Source organism: Pseudochaenichthys georgianus, chromosome 18, assembly GCF_902827115.2.
Source record: "Pseudochaenichthys georgianus chromosome 18, fPseGeo1.2, whole genome shotgun sequence".
Lineage (NCBI taxonomy): Eukaryota > Metazoa > Chordata > Actinopteri > Perciformes > Channichthyidae > Pseudochaenichthys > Pseudochaenichthys georgianus.
In genome coordinates this window covers 21,029,480-21,050,931 of record NC_047520.1, presented here as the reverse complement: position 1 = coordinate 21,050,931, position 21,452 = coordinate 21,029,480, and the positions used below count along the sequence as shown (strand labels likewise).

General features: G+C 42.7%; 1 long non-coding RNA gene and 1 pseudogene across 2 annotated transcripts; one reads left to right on the top strand and one right to left on the bottom strand.

Annotated features, from left to right (window-relative positions):
• Nucleotides 1-3,285: 3,285 nt before the first annotated feature.
• LOC139435719 (uncharacterized) lies at nucleotides 3,286-4,238 on the bottom strand. 2 transcript variants are annotated; one of them, XR_011644931.1, is made up of 3 exons: nucleotides 4,143-4,238; nucleotides 3,938-4,049; nucleotides 3,286-3,654 (listed from the first exon to the last, which is right to left on the bottom strand). It is a non-coding gene; the product is annotated as an uncharacterized lncRNA (long non-coding RNA). The 2 variants fall into 2 exon arrangements; XR_011644932.1 differs by having other exon boundaries at nucleotides 3,938-4,046.
• An 8,913-nt stretch (nucleotides 4,239-13,151) lies between these two features.
• Nucleotides 13,152-14,249, top strand: LOC139435755 (uncharacterized; annotated as a pseudogene).
• The last annotated feature ends 7,203 nt before the right edge of the window (nucleotides 14,250-21,452 follow it).

Below are 21,452 nucleotides of genomic sequence, written 5' to 3'. Positions count from 1 at the left end.
CCTCGTCTCTCCTCGGTCCTGCTCTCCGTCAGCCTGTCAGGTTCAACAGCGTCTGCACAGACCTGTGGGTGAGTATGTTTTCCTGGGTGGTGGAATTGCCTCAGGTCCTACCTGGGGTAGTTTAGCTCCCCTCCGGGCTCTTTTCTTCTCCTCCTGGGCGGTCACTCTGCCCTTGTCGTGTTCTGGTCCAGCAGCTCTGAGCCACTGGCTGGGTGGTCGGGACATTCTGTGGGAGGTGATTCCATCACGGTCTGCTGCACCTAATCCACGTTTCCTCCTCCGATGTGGATGAGTGCATCTCTCTCATCTGACTGTGGTGTGTTCGGTGCAAAGACTAGAGTTCAGCAACCCTTTCTAAGAACCTCCAGTAGGGAGGAGGTCAGGATGGTTTGTTGGTTTGGATTCCTGAATATCCCCTAACTTCACGCTTACTCACAAATATCGAATTATCGTGAATTTTCCTTAAAAGACTAATTACTAATGATGAGTAAGTTATTGTATTGATACCGTTGGTAAAGGAGTTCAATGTCTATATCAGCAATAGGATATGGTAGTGTAACATCATCAACAGCAAGTCGTCCATCTTTGGAGGCTACGAGCGGCCGAACCTGTCTGTAACAGCTACTCCTATTACCATGGACACACCAGGAAAAGGCCTTGGGATTACATTGGATTCTTTTAAACCCACTGGAAGACGGAGCAAACAGGAAATATGGCAGTGTGCATATTTACACACGAGGACAGGAGCGGCTGCCCCGAAGCTCTTTGCCCAGGCTCATGCGGCTCCTCAGTTCATATTCAATTTGAATTGTGTGTTTTGTTTTTTTGCGCATATGTATCCCAGTTCACTAAGGGTTAATAACACACACGTTCAGCCCAATCGTTACACAGAGCTTCCAAGAAAGAAGTGCTTTAGCCAATCAGAATGCAGACCCTGCAGTACTGGAGGCCCAGCTGGCACGGAACGTTCTCACAACTTTGCTAACATTACCTTCATGTTCTAATAACGTTTTAAAGAGCTTACGAAATGAAGGACAATACTGTTCTTATTACGATAATATATATACTATTATTAATGGGAAATCATGTCATTCATGACAATATGCCCGCAGTATTTATAAATCGTGGTTTATTACAACTTTCCATGCTCACTTCCGATGTTACACGACCGCTCCGAACAAAACAGCTTTCGCCGGTTAGTGACGTCACGCACGTCACGAGTAGAACACCTGTTGAATAATACACTACCTCTGTGGCTGATGTCGGACTCTGGAGACAGAATCGAGTGACAGACAAGACTCATTTGGCGGAGATCCGATGCGGCAACAGAACACAGACTGGTATACATTTGACTTTAATTCATAGAGATTCTCAATAAATAGTAAATAAATAATAATGACTCTGCTGAAATAACCAGTTTAGATACATATAGCTGGTCAGGCTGACCAGCCAGTATATATTAGGCTGGAATGGTTGGCTGGTTTAGAGGGGTTTTGGACACTTCAGCTGGCCAGGATGGCTGGTTTATCCATCTATCACCAGCTTATGTTTAATAATAGTATTAAATATACCCTGCTGGGAGCTTACCAGGATTCCAGGTGACCAGCATACATTAAATACTGGTATGATTATTTAAACAAGAGAACATAAATATATTACAAAGATTCATTGTGTCATGTATTGTGGTATCTACAAAATAAAGACATTGTATAGTGTTCATAACAGCATTTTAATTTAATAAATAGCTAGTTAATATAATAAAATACACAGTAACAATACAATAATTATACAAATAACAACCAACCTGCAAATCAACCTACACATCAAAATAAATATATTATCTAAAACCGGTGCATTTGATTTAAAATAAAAGTAATACATAGAATTCAATATTTAAATGGTAACAAAAACCGTAACACTATGTATGATAAGAACAAGGCAACAAAGAAAGTGTTTTTTGTTTTTCCTTGTTCATGTCTATAATGTTTCCCGTTGTGTAGCGTCCAGCCTTTCCCAATCTGGCCTGCACTTCTGTCTGTTGAAGCCACTTCTTGAAGCAAACTGAAAAGAAATGTACAGATATAAGTACACTGTAAAAAGAAAACTTAATATTTACGTTAACATTTGGGCTGCTGTGGTTGCCAGAACCGTTAAAGTATAATACATTACAAATTACAGTTGGTTGGCATAGAGTCTAGACGTTACAGTCAACAATTGCTTATGGTGAATTACAATGGCAAAAACAAATAGAGCTAGTGTACACGGTGCAGCTGTATTATCTGGGAAATAGAAGAATCGGATCAGGATTCGGTATTGGCAGACAATCAATATCAAATGAATCGGATCATTATTAGCATCTGATCACCTTTGTCGACTTGCAGCCTAAATACAAAGATAACTCCACTCCTCTCCTACCACTCTTACCTCTAATAAGCCTTGGTAGAACTAGTGTCCGAGTCATAGGGTCCAGAGGCCTGTACTACGAAGCCGGTTCAACCTAACCTGGATATGTTTGAGTTAGCCGGTTGGCCTAATCCAAAACATACGCGCTCTCGCTAAACGGTCCTACGACGCTGGTTATCAAGTGGATCGCTCAAGCCAGCCGTGTCCTATCTAGTTAGGTGCGCGTTCACATGAAAGGGGTGGTATCTGGAGCATTCGACCAATCACAGACATGGAGAAGCGTACTGACAGCGCAGCGTCATACTTCATGAATGAAAAGTGAACTTTAATACTAGTCAAAAATGAAGAAGTTAAACTTTAAACATCCATGACTTAAACACTTGATCAGGATCAGAGCCTCAGAGCTGCACCTGCAAGGTGAACACAGCTGGGAACAGAACACGTGTTTGAATGCGTACATTAACAGGTTTATGATATCACTGCCCGTCTAAAACACGATCTGACTTCAATTACATTTGTCTCGAGTGTTTCCTCAACTTATGTGTTGCTTAAAATAATACTCCTGCATCCAGTCTGTGACGCTGTGAGTGTTGCACGGCCAGATACGGCTCAGCTGACTCAGATCAGGAGATATATGATACATTATGAAGTGATGTGCCGCAGACTGTACTTAATGTACTCTGATCCGGTTACTTATGTTGTGGCCGATATTTAAGTAAGCTTTCTTAACGCTAATGTTATAATAGTCAGATTGCTCTGAAGATGGAGGTGATATTCTATTCATGTTCACGTTCACACAGTCGCTGATTTTTGCCGGCCGTCTTTCCTGCAACGGCAGCTTTTCTGTGTTTCCTTTCTCCTGTAATATGACTTGATCGCTTTAAACTCCGCACACTGAGCTCTGATTGGTCAGCAGGCGGTGCTTTCACTGAGTTGAGCTCTTAGCCTGCAACCTAACCTGCTCCGGGGCAGTTTAGCCGTTCAGCATAAGTTACCATGGAGATCTAGCCCGCTAAAAAGAGAACCAGCTTCGTAGGACCGGAAAGCCGGAGTTTTCCCTGAAGTTAGCCGCTAAGAGAACATCCTGCTTCGTAGTACAGGCCTCAGGACTGACTGAAGACATGTGGAACAGAGGACAGGCATGGTTCCATGTACAGGAAACTGGAACTTTGAACAGGTGTTTTCATCTTTTCTGCCTGAAGATTCACAAGTTCTTGATCAGGTGTTTGATGTGGGCTGGCATGATCCTTTCTGCAGCGATAAATAAAGAAAACAAAGATTTTTTTTTAAATAATGGTAATGATGGTAACAACAATAATATTAGTATAATTATGTATATAGCACTTACACAATTGCAAAGTGATTCTCACAACAAAAATAAAGAACAAAACAATATCAACAATAAAAAAACAAATTATTACAGGAATGTTGAGACAAATAAATGTTTTTTCAGTCTTTACAATGCAGGAAATGACCTTCCAAAGGCTAAATTCAAACTCAATACCATAAATAACTGGGTACCAAAGTGCTTTACCTGATAGAACACGCTCCACACGGAGCAGCAACCATCCGGCTCGGCCTTTTGCTGCATATCATCTCCTCCCTCTATCTCTCTCTCTCTGGTGTTAGGTTCCAGTAGATCTCTACTATCCAATAAAACAGAAATTCCCCAAAAAATCATATTAAAAAAGTAAAAAACAATGACTGGCTGTTGGCATTGAAATGGATTAGAATCTCACCTTTTTCCTGGATGTCAGGAAGGCCATGGAGTCGTTCCCTTCAAGTCCGCAACCAGTCATAGGAGTTCAAATGCAAAGCCTGAATGATGACAAGAGCGAGAGACATACATTTTACAATTATATTTTTAATTCATACCAGAGCAGTGTGTACTAGTGTTGTCACGATACCAACATTTTGGTTTCGATACCGATACCAAGTCAAGAATTGCGATTCCGATTCTTTTTCGATACTTTTCTTAAAAAAAGGGAAACACGGAATATCGGCTTTAAAATGAGGAATAACAGATGATTTTAGCAGTCAGAACAACTAAAGCAGCAGTGTTACTAAGAACAGAAACGCCAAAGAGTCACATCTAATATAAATATATATAAAAGCATTTATTTTAATTGTGTAGCAGTGAGTTTAACATTTTGGCAGCACTGTTGAGCATTTTGAAAATGTATTTTCATGCCTCTGTGCAAGGCTTAGTCTTTCCATCTTTATAGCCACTGGTGTAAAGAAACTAAATTCATAAACTCAAGTACTACTTGGGTACAATGTTGAGATACTTGTACTTTATTTAAGTATTTCAATGTTTCTTTTGCTACTTTGTACTTCTAATCCACTACAGTTCAGAAATAATGGTGTACTTTTCCTCCACTACATGTATTTAATCCCTTTAGTTACTTCACAGATCTGGATGAATGATGTGAAATATAATCAACTCTTAAAGCAGACTTTAGTTCCACCTGGAGTAAATCCACCAGCTACCCTGCAGTATACAAAGTCATTCAAACTAGCTGCACATTTACCAGCTTTGAGAACACTTTCATGATCAATCATTATAAAACATATCATATATATTATTCTGAAATGGACCAATCTGCACAATGACTACTTTTACTGTCGCTACTTTTACTTGAGGAACATTTTGAATGCAGTACTTTTACTGTAACAGCGTATTCCTACACTCTGGTGCTTCTAGTACAAGACCTGAGCACTTCTACTTTTACTGTCGCTACTTTAACTATATTTTGATGATAATACTTTTGTACTTTTATTTGAGGAACTTTTTGATTGCAGGATTGTTCCTACATTCTGGTACTTCTACTTTAACTCAAGTACAAGACCTGGGTACTTCTACTTTTACTCAAGTACAAGATATATACTTATACCACCTCCGTTTATAGCCTATGAAAAAAACTAATAGAAAACGAAGGCTAAAGCTAACGTTAGCAGATAGTGATGCTAGTTTGCTAGTTAAGTTTGCTCAACGATAATATTGCGACTTTTCAGTGCTTTTCAGTGCACATCACGCTCTGCCGCTCCGACAGGAAGCTCTGCTCTGAACACCTGAACGGCCCGTTCACAGACTTCTGGCGTCTTTTTTGTCAACAAGCCGAGGCGCAGCGGCAGTTGCACTCCCACTTGCAGCCATGCTTCTCGTTTTCTCACATGCTCTGGCAGCTAGCGCGTGGCCGCGTGCACGAGAGAGGGGAGGGACTTAGAACGTGCTTGATAGGAGCGGGACTGCAGGCACGGCTGCAGTGCAGGGAGTGGAAGCAGAGCGCTGAACACACACGGCTCTTATTAAACGGCGGTTTTTCACGGGAGTACTTTTCCCCGTCATTCTTAAAGTACCGATACTAATGAAACGGAGGAATCGTACCATTTTTAACGGCAGGGTATCGCGGTACCTTTCAAGTATCGGTACACCGTGCAACACTAGTGTGTACAGGCCCTGTACGACATGCAGAGAACAGATCAAATCCCCTGACAGACTCACACACTTTGGTGATGTCCTCATCTGATAATGTTTCATTTTTTAGCAGCAAAGTAACATTACTCAAAGTATATGTCAGACCCAACTCATTTACAGTATGTTTTGCATCTCCTCAACAATGGTCTGTATAGTTGAGTAGAACAAAACTGTCCCTACAATTTCAGGTAGATTAACACACATTTGTAAGAAAAGTTTACAATGAAGCACAAAACCCCTCTTTGTATTAAGCGAGCTGCCACAGAAAGTGCAGCTTAACATGCTAACCTTTGGTGAGCTACAGTAAAGCTAACTTCATGCTCAACACAAAACCTTTAACGTGCATTACATTGACGATTTTAAACACAACTTAACTCTCTCTACTTGTAAGATAACGTTTAGTTAACTTACCCTTAAAATACATCACGTTTTTCAGTGGAAACACAAACTGCAGAAAACGTTAGCTGCTAACTGTTGTTAGCTAAGACAGCTAGCTCTTAAGGGAAGTAACATAGCCTCATGGCAAACGTAAGGTTGAGTTAACGTAACGTTGTAAGAAAGCAAAACGAACCTTCGAGAAAGCGTTTACTCTCTCTCCTTAGCGGGCATTGTTGATTGTTCGAAACACGATCTCTCGATGTGCTGCCCCACACATCGTCGGTTTCATCGACCCCGGGTTACCTGGTCTAGCAAACGTCCGCCTCGTACGACGCACTTGTTTTGTCCATATACGCAACATTTGATCATTTTTTGGCCACAAAAACATCCCATAACCAGATGTTGAGACGGCCCCACATCCCCATACAACATATCGCTTGCAAATTATTCTTGGCGTCTTATTGCTGTGCATCCTTTGTCGTAATATTTGGCCCTTCAATGCATTCAAACGGGACTGAGCTCAGCTGTGTTCCACTCATGACGTCACCGCCGGAAATGGCCGAAGTTGATGTTTCCGGCGCAACGAACGATTGTTACTAACTGACAACTTTTGTATGCTGTTATAATCGTGATTTATTAAAAATAGATCAATAATAAAAAAATCATATGGCACATTCCACAATACAAATGCAACCTCTATCATATACTAAGCCCACTAACAGGTGCTAAAAGCATTTCGTAAGCTCTTTAAAGAAGCGTTTTAACTGCAACATTCAGAGGATGTTTCCAGGGTGTTTTTGAGGCCTGAGGTGACAGAAAGGTTTTTATAAAACGTTCCTTTAATGTGATATGTTAACAAAGGTGGAACGTTTTGCCTGCAACATTCTGAGGATGTGTTTTGGACGTTGTTGGGAAACACATTAAAGATGTTCTTTTTAAAACGTTCTCTCAATGTTACCTGAAAACAAATGAAGAACATTCTCCAAGAAACATTCTGAACATGTTTTCAGGAGGTTTCTCTTTTTTTTATGAAACGTTCCTGTGATGGCAAATATTAACAGTCATGGTCAGATTTATTTCTAGAGCGCTTTAAAAAACAAACTTGTTGCATTTATTTGAAAACGGTGTTTTAAAAAAATCTGATGTCACCGTATTTTCCTTTTGAGAAAAACAAACAAGCACGTAATTCATCATCACATGTTACTTGTTAGACGCTTTCATCCAAAGCGACTCACATACTCAGCACTGTGGGCAATCCCACAGGAGCACTTTGGGGTGCAGTGTCTCAGGGACACAACGTCATGCTGACTGCAGCGGGGTTTGAACCTGTGACCCCTGATCCCAACACCTACGGACAACCCACTGCGCCACACGCCTCCCTACATAAGCTGTAAGCAGATATTGCATGTCTGCGGAGGCATGTCTGAGTTCCCAGCTAGACATTTTTCGTTCTCAAAAAATTCTGAGAATGTCACCATTCGTTGTTCTAGGAATGTTTTCAGCGGGACGTTTTCTTTTGGTTCCAGAATGTTCTTCTGAAAGGTAGGACAGCGTTCTCTAAAAACATTCTTAACATGTTTGGTGATAACTTTCTTAAGGTGTTTGAGCGCATTGAGACAATGAATAGGACGTATAAAATATGCACTTACAACCACACTAAGGCATGCAGGCCACAGTGTTCATAACATCATGTGTAAAATATCAGAAAAGAATCACACTTGTTTCTGACTGTGAAGGCTGTGTCTCGTACGTAGGTTCTAACTGTTGGATGAGCTATCTGGCCGTGTGTGGTTTGTGAGGGCTACGTATGAACAGTGTCCGCTGTTTATGCATATTGGATACAAATCATTATTGCACCCTTTAGATTTGAGACCGACAGACAGAGGCTGCGTCTCAGGTCGGGAGTTACACTACTTTTATATTACTTTTGAGTTACTTTCACTAAAATAACTGCAAAATAATGGCTAGATATTTTAAATGCTAAAACGTAGTTTAGTGCAGCAACTGTGTAGGCCCTTAAGGCTACTAACAACTTGTATTACACAGCTTAGTTGAATACTCGATTCTGATTGGTTAATTCAGAACATGTGACATGTTAATACAGTAGTACAGACCGCTATCAGGGACTATAATGGCCGTTTTTATCTCGCCCAAGGGCGGGTCGTCAGTGGCGGTTCTAGGCCAATTTGACTGGGGGGGCAGGTTATTTTCTGAGGGGGGCAGGTTATTTTCTGAGGGGGGCACAATAAATGCAGGACGAAAAGAGAACTAGACAGTATGAAGTAATTGTGCATAAGAAAACAATGCAATACAGTTATTGATATTTGTTTCAGTACACTTATTTATTTCAGATAGATCTTATAGTTATCACTGTTAGCTTCAGCTTAAGTTATAGTACCATTTTTGCACTAACACCATATCATATTTATATAAAAATAAAGGCAATAAACAGTTGCATCTCTACTTTATATAAGGGTGTCTGCATCCCAGGCCGTAGTTTCCTTCCCAAAATGTCACATTACAGCAACAAAATCTTGCGGTTTTTGGCAAACCGATCAACAAATAAGTCAAGATTCAAAGCCTTTGACCTCCTTGACGAATACTAAGCAGAACCAGATTGCTCAGTCTCTCATTAGTGATGGTGGATCTGAGAAAATGTTTGACCAGCTTCAATGTAGAAAAACTACGCTCACAGGAAGCAGAACTGACTGGGAGTGTGACTGCTATTTTGCAGAGTCTGAAGAGCTCAAAAAACACTTCTTTATAAGGCTCAATGCACTGAACAAGCTCTACTGTACTATCAGGTCTCTGCATCCCAGTCTTTATTTTCCTATCTAAAATTCTGCTGAACTGATGTAGCTCATGCCCCAAGTCCTCAATATTTGCATCATACAACTGAGCAAATGAAAACAGAGTTGTCTCCTTCAGAAATGCATCACTGTTGGGGTTAAGAGCTTGGATGCTATTCATCATGTCACAGTTTGTGTTTGAAAACCGTCTATTAAGCTCATTGAGCATCTGATCAATAACAGGGTAGAAAAAGGCTGTACGAAACCCGTGTTTATCTTGTTCTGTCTCTCTCTGTCCAACAGTAGTCAGGACGAAGCTTTCAGCAGGTTTAGAGCTCAGTCGTTTTGCTGCTGGCTGTATTGCAGTATCACATTGCTCAGAAATGTTCAACACTTCATCCCACAAGTTATCAAAAAATGACTCCTGCCTGAAGTCATTCAATGTCTGAACTAAAGATCCAACTAAATCCACAGCCTTTGAAAGGGATGAAGACTGTAACATGTCAGAGAGAAATGTTGTTTCTGCAAACACTTTACGGAGTGTTACAAGATGCACAATGAATTCTAGATCCAACTGTGCCAGCAGACCACGTGCCTCAATAGATCTCTCACCATTGCGTTCTTGGGCTATGTCTTGCAGTACTCGCTTGAGGGCCGGTAATCTATCCATAATGTTAATGTTTCCATTATGCTACAATGATGGGAGTTGTCAAACACTTGTATTTTTATTATTTTTAAAGTAAAGTAAAGTAACTTCTTACTAGTTACTTTTATAATTTAGTAACTAATAAAGTAACCAGTTGCTTTTTTGAGAGCAGTAACTATAACTATTACTAGTTACTTTTTAAAAGTAACTTGCCCAACACTGGTAATAAATCATCATTTTTTTCACTTTTCATTTTTAGGGGGGCCACAGGGGGGTCAGAGGTCAGTGTTAGGGGGGGCACTGGCCCCCCTGCCCCCCCTAGAACCGCCCCTGCGGTTCGTCGCTCAGGGCCATGGAGAACCACAGGGCACAGTGGCTGTTGCGCCGGCTGGCGAACAGATCCACTTCTGCTCTGGGCCCAGATCTGCTTCACCACCTCCGGGTGAAGCACCCACTCGCCTGGCAGGGGCCGCCCCTCGACATGAGGTCGGTCCCCCTGTTCTCCAGTCCCGGGATATGGAGGGCTCTCAGAGATAACACCACCTCTGAAGCCCATAACCACAGCCTCTCCGCTGTGGCCAACAAGGCGGCGGAGCGGACTCCGCCCTGCCTGTTGATATAAGCCACTGTGGTGCTGTTGTCGCTCCTGACCATTACATGCCTCCCTTGAATTAGGGGCATGAAATGCTGGAGGACTAACACTACCGCCCGTAGCTCTAGGAGGTTGCCGTGTTGAGACTCTGTTAGAGCCCAGCGCCTACCTATAGCCCTCTTCAGGCAGGTCCCTCCCCATCCTGTTCTGGATGCGTCCGTGAACACTGTGATGGTTACCCGTCCCAGTGGAGACCCCCTCCGGAGGTGACCCGGGACGCACCCTACTGAGGGGGGGATGGTCACCAGCCGCCGTTTGTGCCTCTTGGGATCCAAACGCAGGCTGGAGAACCACCTCTGCGGGCACCCCAGCAGGACCACAACGTGAGTAGCCACCATGTGACCCAGAGTCTGCATGACAGTTAAAGCTGTCACTGTCGCAGCCTGTGAACCGCCCGGAGAGGGGACGCACTTCTGTTCTGACAGGGTGGCTCGTAGCGCGCCTGCATCGAACACCACTCCCAACTACAACGCCCGTTGGTGAGTTATGGGGGTGCTCTTTTTTCAATTGATCGCAAAGCCTAATCTGGTTAGGTGTGTGATCAATTGTGCTGTGCAAAACATTGCCTGTTCCCTGGACCCGGCCATGACTATGAGGTCGTCTAGTAAAATATGCCGTGGGCGCGCAGCGGTTGAAGCGCTGTGGCCACACATTTGCTGAATGTGCGTGGGGATAGGGAATAGCCGAACGGTAATCTGTTGTACTCGTAGGCTATTCCCTGGAAGGCAAAACGCAGACACTTTCTGTGCTCTGGAGCAATTTCTACATGAAAGTATGCGTCTTTCAGGTCGATGGTGGTGAACCAATCGCCTGGCTGCACCAGCCCCAGTAACTGTTTTATAGTTAACATGCGGAATTTCCTGCAGGAAATGTGGCGATTCAGGCCGCGGAGATCTAGAATAGGCCTGAATTCCCCTGTCCTCCTGAGAATCAGGAAGTACATGAAAGACCCTTTTCTCTGTACTGAGGGTGCCTGTTTCTGCACCAGAGCCTGAATCTCTGCTGAGAGGAAACACATCTCCTCCTGAGATGACAGATTTCCTCTCGCATGCCTCTGAATGGAGGTGGGATGCTGCAAAACTGGAGTGAATAACCCCGTTTCAGCGTCCTGTCCATCCACTTCGTTAACACACAGCTGAGTTTCCATTCCCCAGAACATTGTGTTAATGGAAAGCCCTCAGCCGTGGGGCCGCAGCTATGAAGCTGTGATACTCTCTGGTGACCCGTTCCGCCGCAAAACGCCCCGTGAAGGGAAGATTTGCCCATGGAGGGTCGACACAGAAAGGGCCAAATATTTACTGTGGACCCTGTGGAACTGTAAAGCATTAACCCATCACTGTACCCTGTATGCAAGGGCTGGTTTGCTTTCACTAACTGTACGGAGGCTCAGTCACTGGTACATTTTTATATACAAAGCCATGTTAGGGAAACTTCCATCTTATATCTGCTCCCTGATCTCTCGGAGAATTGTAAGTGGCTACTGCCTGAGATCGCATGCTGTAGTTTTATTAAATGTGCCAACTGCTAGGACTGTCTTAGGGAAGACAGCTTTTAGATGCGCAGCTCGCTGTCTTGGAACAGTCTGCAATTGAAATGGAAACTGAGCAATATGGTGCCACTAAATGTTTTTAAAGCTCAGTTGGATGCTACTCAATCGGAAGCTGTTGGTACCTGCTCATGTGGATAGTTATGTAAATTGTAATCCCTTTAATGATGCTGTATGATGTAATTTTTGTTTTTCTGTTTATGTTTTTATGTTTCATGTGGAACCTACTTGAGCAGGGGGGTATACTACGAAGCAGGATTTTCGCTTACGATACGTCCACACAACAGCTTTTCAAAAATCTGGAAAAGCTTGGTGCTGGGCTTGTCTGAGATTTTTTGCGAGCAACGCGACCAACAACCAATCGCATGAATCTCCCGCCCCCGACATACAAAGCAAAAAACCCCGGGGATTTTATGCGAGCAATATATATATATATATAAACTCCCCAAACAGGCGAAAACCTACCAGTTTCACCCACTGTCTCTGCCACCTCCCTCCATGCCTGGTTCCTCCGGTTTGTATCCCGTTAATAGTTCTGATCGTAAAGAACCGGGTGATTTGCTACCGTAATTTCTCGTTTGGAATATGAGGATATTCCAAAAAAAAAAAAAAATTATTTTATTTTTAATAAACAAGGTAAATATTATATAATTGGTATCAGTAAAATGTATAATTTTATTACTGTCAAGCGACTTTGTTAACCATTTTGAAAAAAAGGTTGATGATATTCGCTCTTCTTTTTCTGACTGACCTTTACTCACCACTGGGTCACCAGACCCTCCTTCCACCCGCACACTAACCTCCTTTTCCCCTCTCTCTCCAAGTGAGGTTCCCTCATTACCTCTGCCCGCCCTACCACCTGTCCTCTGGACCCTATCCCTTCAAACCTCCTTCAGACTATCACTCCTGATATTCTACCGTTTCTCTCCCATTTCATCAACACTTCTCTAACTTCTGGTCACTTTCCAAACAGTCTCAAGGAGGCAAGAGTAAACCCTCTCCTAAAGAAACCCACTCTCAACCCGTCTGATGTTATAAACTACAGGCCTGTCTCTCTCCTCCCGTTCCTGTCTAAAACACTTGAACGTGCTGTCTTTAAACAACTCTCCTGTTATCTCCATCAGAACAACCTTCTGGATCCGCACCAGTCTGGTTTCAAGGCAGGTCACTCCACAGAAACTGCCCTCATTGCTGTCACTGAGGAACTGCACACGGCTAAAGCAGCCTCCCTCTCCTCTGTCATCATCCTGTTGGACCTGTCTGCTGCATTCGACGCGGTGAACCATCAGATCCTCCTTCGCACTCTCCAAGAACTTGGAGTTTTAGGCTCTGCACTTTCCCTCATCACCTCATACCTCAAAGACCGCACCTACAGGGTTACTTGGAGAGGGTCGGAGTCCGACCCTTGTCAATTAACTACAGGGGTCCCTCAGGGCTCTGTTCTTGGTCCCCTCCTCTTCTCCTTGTACACAAATTCGCTCGGATCTGTCATTAGCCCGCATGGTTTTTCATACCACTGCTACGCTGACGACACCCAATTAATTCTGGTCGTCGCACGCATCTCTGCTTGTCTCGCTGACATCTCTCAGTGGATGTCTGCTCACCACCTCAAGCTCAACCTTGACAAGACTGAACTGCTTTTCCTTCCGGGAAAAGATTGTCCCACACTTGACCTAACAATCAACATCGGCACCTCTGTTGTTTCCCCGACTCAGACTGCAAGGAATCTGGGTGTGACCCTAGATAACAACTTGTCCTTCACTGCAAACATCGCTACTACAACCCGCTGCTGCAGATACACGCTTTACAACATCAGGAAGATACGTCCCCAGCTGACCCAGAAAGCCACGCAGGTTCTGGTCCAGGCTATCGTCATCTCACGCCTAGACTACTGCAACTCCCTCCTGGCTGGTCTACCTGCATGTGCCATCCGACCTCTGCAGCTCATCCAGAATGCAGCGGCTCGTCTGGTCTTCAACCTTCCTAAATGTTCCCACACCACGCCGCTCCTCCGCTCCCTCCACTGGCTTCCGGTAACTGCTAGAATCCACTTCAAGACAATGGTACTTGCATACCATGCTGCGAATGGATCTGGCCCTTCCTATATCCAGGACATGGTTAAACCGTACACCCCAGCACATGCACTTCGCTCTGCATCAGCCAAACAGCTCGCTGCCCCCTCGCTGCGAGGGGGACCCAAGTTCCCATCAGCAGAAACACGTGGGTTTGCTATCCTGGCTCCTAAATGGTGGAATGAGCTCCCATTGACATCAGGACAGCAGAAAGCTTACACACCTTCCGGCGCAGACTGAAAACTCATCTCTTTCGACTCCACTTCGAGCGATAGAATTACTAACAAAGCACTTATATACTAATAAAGGACTGGCTTATCTAAAGCCAGTTGAGTAGCACTTGAAATGTTTTTGCTCTATGAAAGCTGATGTACTTATATGATTCTCTTTTCTTCAAATTTGTATTGGATAAAAGCGTCAGCTAAATGCAATGTAATGTAACTGACAGGACTCAGGATCAACTGTGTACTGTAAGGTAGCTTCTAGCTTCATGTCGAACACTGACAGTAAGTCAATATTTCCCAGAGAGCTTTCTTTGAAATCACCAGGTAACGCTAAAAAACACAACATTTAGATTGTAAGACAAAGTGTTCATTTAATATATCTGGCTAGCTATAGCTACTTGCTAACGGTTTAGCTTACCCACGCGATTCAAAGTAACGTCAACGTAGCTATAATTTATGCTTTGCTTACATGTTCGCATAACTTGTAAGTTTACTGACATTTACATACCTTGTTCACCTGGCTCAGGTGGTGGCTCTGGGGTTGTTGTGTGAGCCACCACTTGAGAATTGCCCATCTTCAGAAACTCCACGTCCGCCGCTGACAGTTTAAAGTTTAAACACTGTCACAGAGGAGAGGTACGTACCTGTCAGCCAATAACGTTTATTTCCATGCAACTGTCTGATGGTGTCTTGCCTCTGTTGCATTCACTGAACACGGGAAATTACAATTCTGCCGGCCTCTAGGTAAAGTACGGTTAATGTATTATATTATTGAGGGAGAATTTGTCCGGGGCTAAAGAAAAAACTCACTTCCGCTCGCTGAAGAGAAAGGGATGATGGTCAGGAGGCGAGGCCTCCTTTTATACGGAGGTGAGATGCTCGCGCATTCAGGTAGGCCCGCCCCGGGGCCGGCTACGTCTATAGAAATCTCAGTAGGTGAATGCTTGCATGATAAGGTAGTACCCATAGAGTCCAGTAGAGGGCGGAGCCTGTGAGAGATACACTGAACAAAAATATAAATGCAACACTTTTGTTTTTGCTCCCATTTTTCATGAGATGAACTCAAAGATCTTAAACATTTTAGTTCTATAAATATTGTTCACAAATCTGAAAAAATCTGTGATAGTGAGCACTTCTCCTTTGCCGAGATAATCCATCCCACCTCACAGGTGTGGCATATCAAGATGCTGATTAGACAGCATGATTATTGCACAGGTGTGCCTTAGGCCACGGCATCTATTGCACGTCTGTCCGTCCTGGGAGAGGGATCCCTCCTCTGTTGCTCTCCCTGAGGTTTCTCCCATTTTTCCCTTTAAACTGGGTTTTCTTTGGAAGTTTTTCCTTGTACGATGTGAGGGTCTAAGGACAGAGGGTGTCGTATTGTCATACTGATATTCTGTACACACTGTGAAGACCACTGAGACAAATGTAACATTTGTGATATTGGGCTATATAAATAAACATTGATTGATTGATTGATTGATTGATAGGCTGGCCACAATAAAAGGCCACTCTGAAACATGCAGTTTTGCTTTATTGGGGGGGTCTGGGGGGGTCCGAAAACCAGTCAGTATCTGGTGTGACCACCATTTGCCTCACGCAGTGCAACACATCTCCTTGGCATAGAGTTGATCAGGTTGTTGATTGTGGCCTGTGGAATGTTGGTCCACTCCTCTTCAATGGCGGAGCCAAGTTGCTGGATATTGGCAGGAACTGGAACACGCTGTCGTATACGCCGATCCAGAGCATCCCAAACATGCTCAATGGGTGACGGTGAGTATGCTGGCCATGCAAGAACTATAGGCTACTTACGTAACCCCAGTCCTCAGAGTAACATGAAGTGAGATGTCTCACTATGGATGCGCCTCATCGCGGAGCAAACAGAAGCATCAATCTACGTCAATCCTGATTGGCTGGTGATCTTGACGTCAGGGGAAATCACCCCCTATAAGTAGATTGCGCCACAACGCAGCGTCATTCAAAATAAGCACCTCTTCTCGCTTCACCATAGCAAGGAGGGCCGTCTGGTGAGACATCTCACTTCATGTTACTCTGAGGAGGGGGTTACGTAAGTAACCTATAGTTCTCATTCATAACACTCCGTTCGATGTCTCACTATAGGATATTGTAGCTCCGTATTGCCAGACGAGCTTATCTCGAAAATCACCAATCAACCAGAATTTCACAGGTAGAGTCCCGACTCAACAAGGTGCCCAGCACTGCTCGGGCCACGCTTGGAGCGGAGACGTCTAGCCTGCAAAAGCGGACAAAAGTGAGCGGCGAGGACCAGCTCGCCGCTGCACAGATGTCTTGGATGGAAACACCCTTGAACAAAGCCCAGGATGTAGCGAGGCCCCGAGTCGAGTGAGCCCGCAGACCCGAAGGTGCTTGCAAATTCTGACTCGTATAGGCCAAAGCAATTGCCTCCACAATCCAGTGGAAGAGCCGTTGCTTAGTAACAGGCTTGCCCTTGTGAGGGTTAGCCCAGGAGACGAAGAGTTTGTCATTAAGATGAAGCTCCTTTGATCTGTCCATATATGTGTGTAAAGCCCGGACTGGACACAACAGATCCTGCTGCTGCTCCCCGGAGGAAACCAGCGGCGGAGGAAATGCCTCAATGTCAATTGGGGTACACGAACCAACCACCTTTGGTGTAAAGGCAGGGTTGGGCTTCAACAACACTCTCGTTTGCCCTGGGGCGAACTGAGTGCATGAGGAATGTACAGACAGTGCATGAATATCGCTGACCCGCTTGGCGGATGCCAGGGCCAGTAACAGCACTGTCTTGAGTGACAGATGTTTCATGTCAGCTCCTTCCAGGGGTTCAAATGGGGTCATTTTGAGCCCATTCAAAACCACCGCCAGGTCCCATAAGGGCACCAGCGACCTGGAGACAGGGAGGAGCCTCCGAGCTCCCTTCATAAAACGGCAAACCAAAGGGCGTTGACTAGCCGTCTTACCCTCAAAGCCCACATGGCATGCAGCAATAGCAGCCAGGTACACCTTGATCGTGGAGAAAGCTCTGTGTTTTTCGATCAAGTCCTGTAGAAATGATAAAATCACCCCGACAGGACATTGAAAAGAGATGTGCCCTTCTTGAAGGCACCACTCCTCAAACACCCTCCACTTACAGTCGTAAAGAGACCTGGTGGAGGAAGCTCTCGCACTCTGAATAGTGGGTGTTATGGTTGACAGAGACCAGGTGTCCCGTGTCTTCACTCCTCTCGCCCCAAAATGGCACCCAAGAAAAGTGCAAACCTCCCTGACGAGGTGGAGGAGATTAAGAAATCTCTCGACTTCTTGTCAGCCGAAATCAAAACAGTCGTGGCGCAGCAAAATAAAATCATGGAGCTAATGGGAGAAATACAATCTCTGAAACTACAAAACATTGAAAAGGACAACAAGATCACTTTTCTGGAGAATCGAGTGGCCGACCTCGAACAATACACCAGGATGAACGATCTGATTATCAGCGGCCTGAAGACCAAACACCGAAGCTATGCCAGGGCGGCAGCGGCCTCAGAGGACACCACCGCCGGGAGAGGGGGAGCCGACGCTCCGGAGGTGGACCGTGAGTCGCTGGAGCAACAGGTGCTTTGCTTTTTGGATAGCAAGGGCATATCTGTTGACGGCAGAGATATTGAGGCCTGTCATGCCCTGCGGAGCAAGAACACATCAGCCACACCAGCAATAATAATCCGGTTCATCAACAGGAAAAAGAAATATGCACTCCTCAGACAAGGAAGGAAACTAAAAGGGACCAATGTTTACATTAACGAACACCTTACGAAGAAGAACGCGGACATCGCAAGGAGAGCACGTATTCTTAGGAAACAAAACAAGATTCAAGCAACATGGTCGACAAATTGTAAAAATGTTATCAAACTAAATGGATCAACAGCAGAGATGGCGAAAGTGCTCATTATCCGGGAAATCACCGAGCTGGATCAGTTTGAGGAATGAATCATCAAAATCAACATAAGGTAGGCCTACCTGAAAAGCTACACACTGAAATGAACACACTAAGAACACCCATGAGCTTGGACACAAATCACTCACCTGCTGAATATGAAAAACTGGACTTGAAATGTTTCAAATACACGGAACATAGATCACAAGACATTGAAAAGGATATTGACCCTGAAAATAATTTCTACAATAACATCCATAACCAATGTGAATACTACACAGAAGATCAACTCAAAAGAAATGGAATAATGGATGGATCAATATCAATATTACATTTTAATAGCAGAAGCCTCATTTCAAATGTATCAAAGATCAAACACTGTTTAAGGCAACTGGAGAAACAAGTTACAGCCCTAGCAATATCAGAGACCTGGCTTAGTGAGGAGAAAGCTGACATGGTTGAAATCGAGGGATACAACATGTTTTTTACTAACAGGACACATTCTAAAGGTGGGGGGACTGCACTTTACATTAACAAAAGTTACAAAAGTAGATCTGTCAGTAATATGTCTTTCGCTGTAGACAACATTATGGAATGCATAACAGTAGAAATTGAAATGAAAACATCTAAAAACCTTCTGATAAGCTGCGTGTATAGAAAACCAGGATCATGTATTGACACATTTGAGAAAAAGCTGAACTGTATAACTACACAAGCAGCAAGAAAATGCTCTTTGTATGTGGAGATTTTAACATTGATTTGCTGAACCCACAAGAACACAATGCAACTACAGAATTTATTAATTCTATGTATAGCAACAGTTTATATCCTACAATCACACGACCAACCAGAATAACATCACACAGTGCTACACTCATTGACAACATATTCACAAATGTTATGGATAGGAAAGTAATAAGTGGAATATTAATCAATGACACAAGTGACCACCTGCCAGTCTTTGCAACAATACAGAACTAGGATCAAAAAAGACACCAGAAAAGTCACAATTACAAGACACAAAACACCAGAGTCTGTTCATTCTTTTAAAGAAGAATTATCTAAACAAGACTGGAACAAAGTGTATGTGCAAGATGCAAATGAAGCCTATGAATCATTTCTACATATTCTATCAGGGCTGTATGAAAAACATTGTCCTCGTGTAAAGAAAATAGTGAAACAAAAATATGCTGAAAAACCATGGATCACTAAGGGAATATTAAATGCATGTAAAATGAAAAATGAATTATATAAAGACTTCTTAAAGAATGGATCAGTCGAGGCTGAAAAAAAAATACAAGTCATACAAAAACAAACTAACAAAGATAATACGATGTAGCAAAATGGATCATTACAACAAATTATTGGAGGATAACAAAAATAACATTAAAAATACATGGAATGTATTAAATACCATTATTAAAAAAGGAAATGAAAAGGCACAATACCCAAACAGTTTTCTGTCAAAAAACGATACAGTAATTTATGACATGACCTCAGTTGCCGAAGATTTCAATAAGTACTTTGTCAATGTTGGTCCTTGTCTAGCTGGAGAAATTCCAAATACTGGTTGTAGTGATGGTGTTGAAAGTAAAGATATATATGTGAAGGAAACTATATTCTTAAGAGGGACTGATGAAAATGAAATTATTGACACAGTTAAAAAACTTAAGAGTAAAAGGTCTACAGACTGTCATGATATTGACATGTATACAGTTAAAAACATTATTGAATGTATAGCCAAACCACTAACTCACATCTGTAATCAGTCAATACAAACCGGTGTATTTCCAAATAAAATGAAAACTGCTAAAGTCATACCAATACATAAATCTGGAGATAAACATTTACTGTCAAACTATAGACCAATTTCATTGCTCTCACAGTTTTCTAAAATACTGGAAAAAATCTACTATACAAGACTAAATGACTTCATCACCAAACATAACATACTCTATGAACAACAATATGGTTTCAGAGAAAACAGAACTACATCATTTGCAGTTATAGAATTTATGGAACACATTACTAAGGCAATAGAAAAGAAAGAATATGCAATAGGGATATTTCTGGACCTTAAAAAAGCATTTGACACGGTTGACCATGAATTATTAATTAAAAAACTACAGAGATATGGCATTAGAGGTGTTGCACTATCATGGCTATCCAGCTACCTACATAACAGGGAACAGTACGTTGAACTACAAAGCCATAAATCACAACTACTGCAGGTTACATGTGGGGTGCCTCAGGGCTCAGTCTTGGGGCCATTACTATTTATTCTGTATATTAACAATATATGTGAAGTATCAAAAATTATTAAAACCATTCTTTTTGCAGACGACACAAGTCTACTCTGCTGTGGGGACGATTTAGAACAGCTATTGGTCACAATGGAGAAGGAACTGAGCAGGATGAAGATCTGGTTTGACCAAAATAAATTAACATTGAATGCAAGCAAAACCAAACTCATTATATTTGGGAATCGATCGACCAATACAGAGAAGAAACTCACTATAAATGGCGTCCAATTAGAAAGAGTATCGGAAATAAAGTTCCTTGGAGTAATCATAGACAATAAATTAAGTTGGAAACCACATATAAGCTATATCAAAGCCAAAATATCCAAATCAATAGCAATTCTGAATAAAGCCAAATACCTAATTAATCAAGCTTCTTTGTTTATGCTGTACTGCTCCTTCATACTTCCATACATGATGTATTGTGTGGAAGTTTGGGGGAACACATATAAAACAAATACACATCCTATCTTCATCCTGCAAAAAAGAGCCATACGAGTTATACATAAAACTACCTACAGAGAACCAACAAATAAATTGTTCATCAAACTAAAAACACTAAAACTACAAGACCTGGTTGACTATAAAACTATTCAAATTATGTTCAAAGCCGCAAATCAACAATTACCTCATAATATCCAGGGACTTTTCACACAGAGAGAAAGCATACACATGTTGAGAGGAAACTGCATTTTCAAAAAACCACCCGTACGAACAAATGCCAAACTTCATTGCATCTCATCAAAAGGTGTTAGTCTGTGGAATAACTGTAACGATGCACTGAAATATTGTACAAGTCTATCTAAAATGAAAGTATTATTTAGGAGTCTAATCATTAATGGTTATGAACAGGACCTGTAAAATCTCATTTGTTGTTATTTCTTGTAATTGTAAAAAGTAATTTCTTTCTGATTGTTTTGTAAAAAAAAAAGAAAAGATTAACAAGACAAACATGTTGCTGATGACGATGACCTAATGTTTTATAAGAAAAATATATGTTAGAGGGGGTAGGACCAGAAAAGTTTTTTAAGCTTCTTCTTGCCCCTGTTGAACA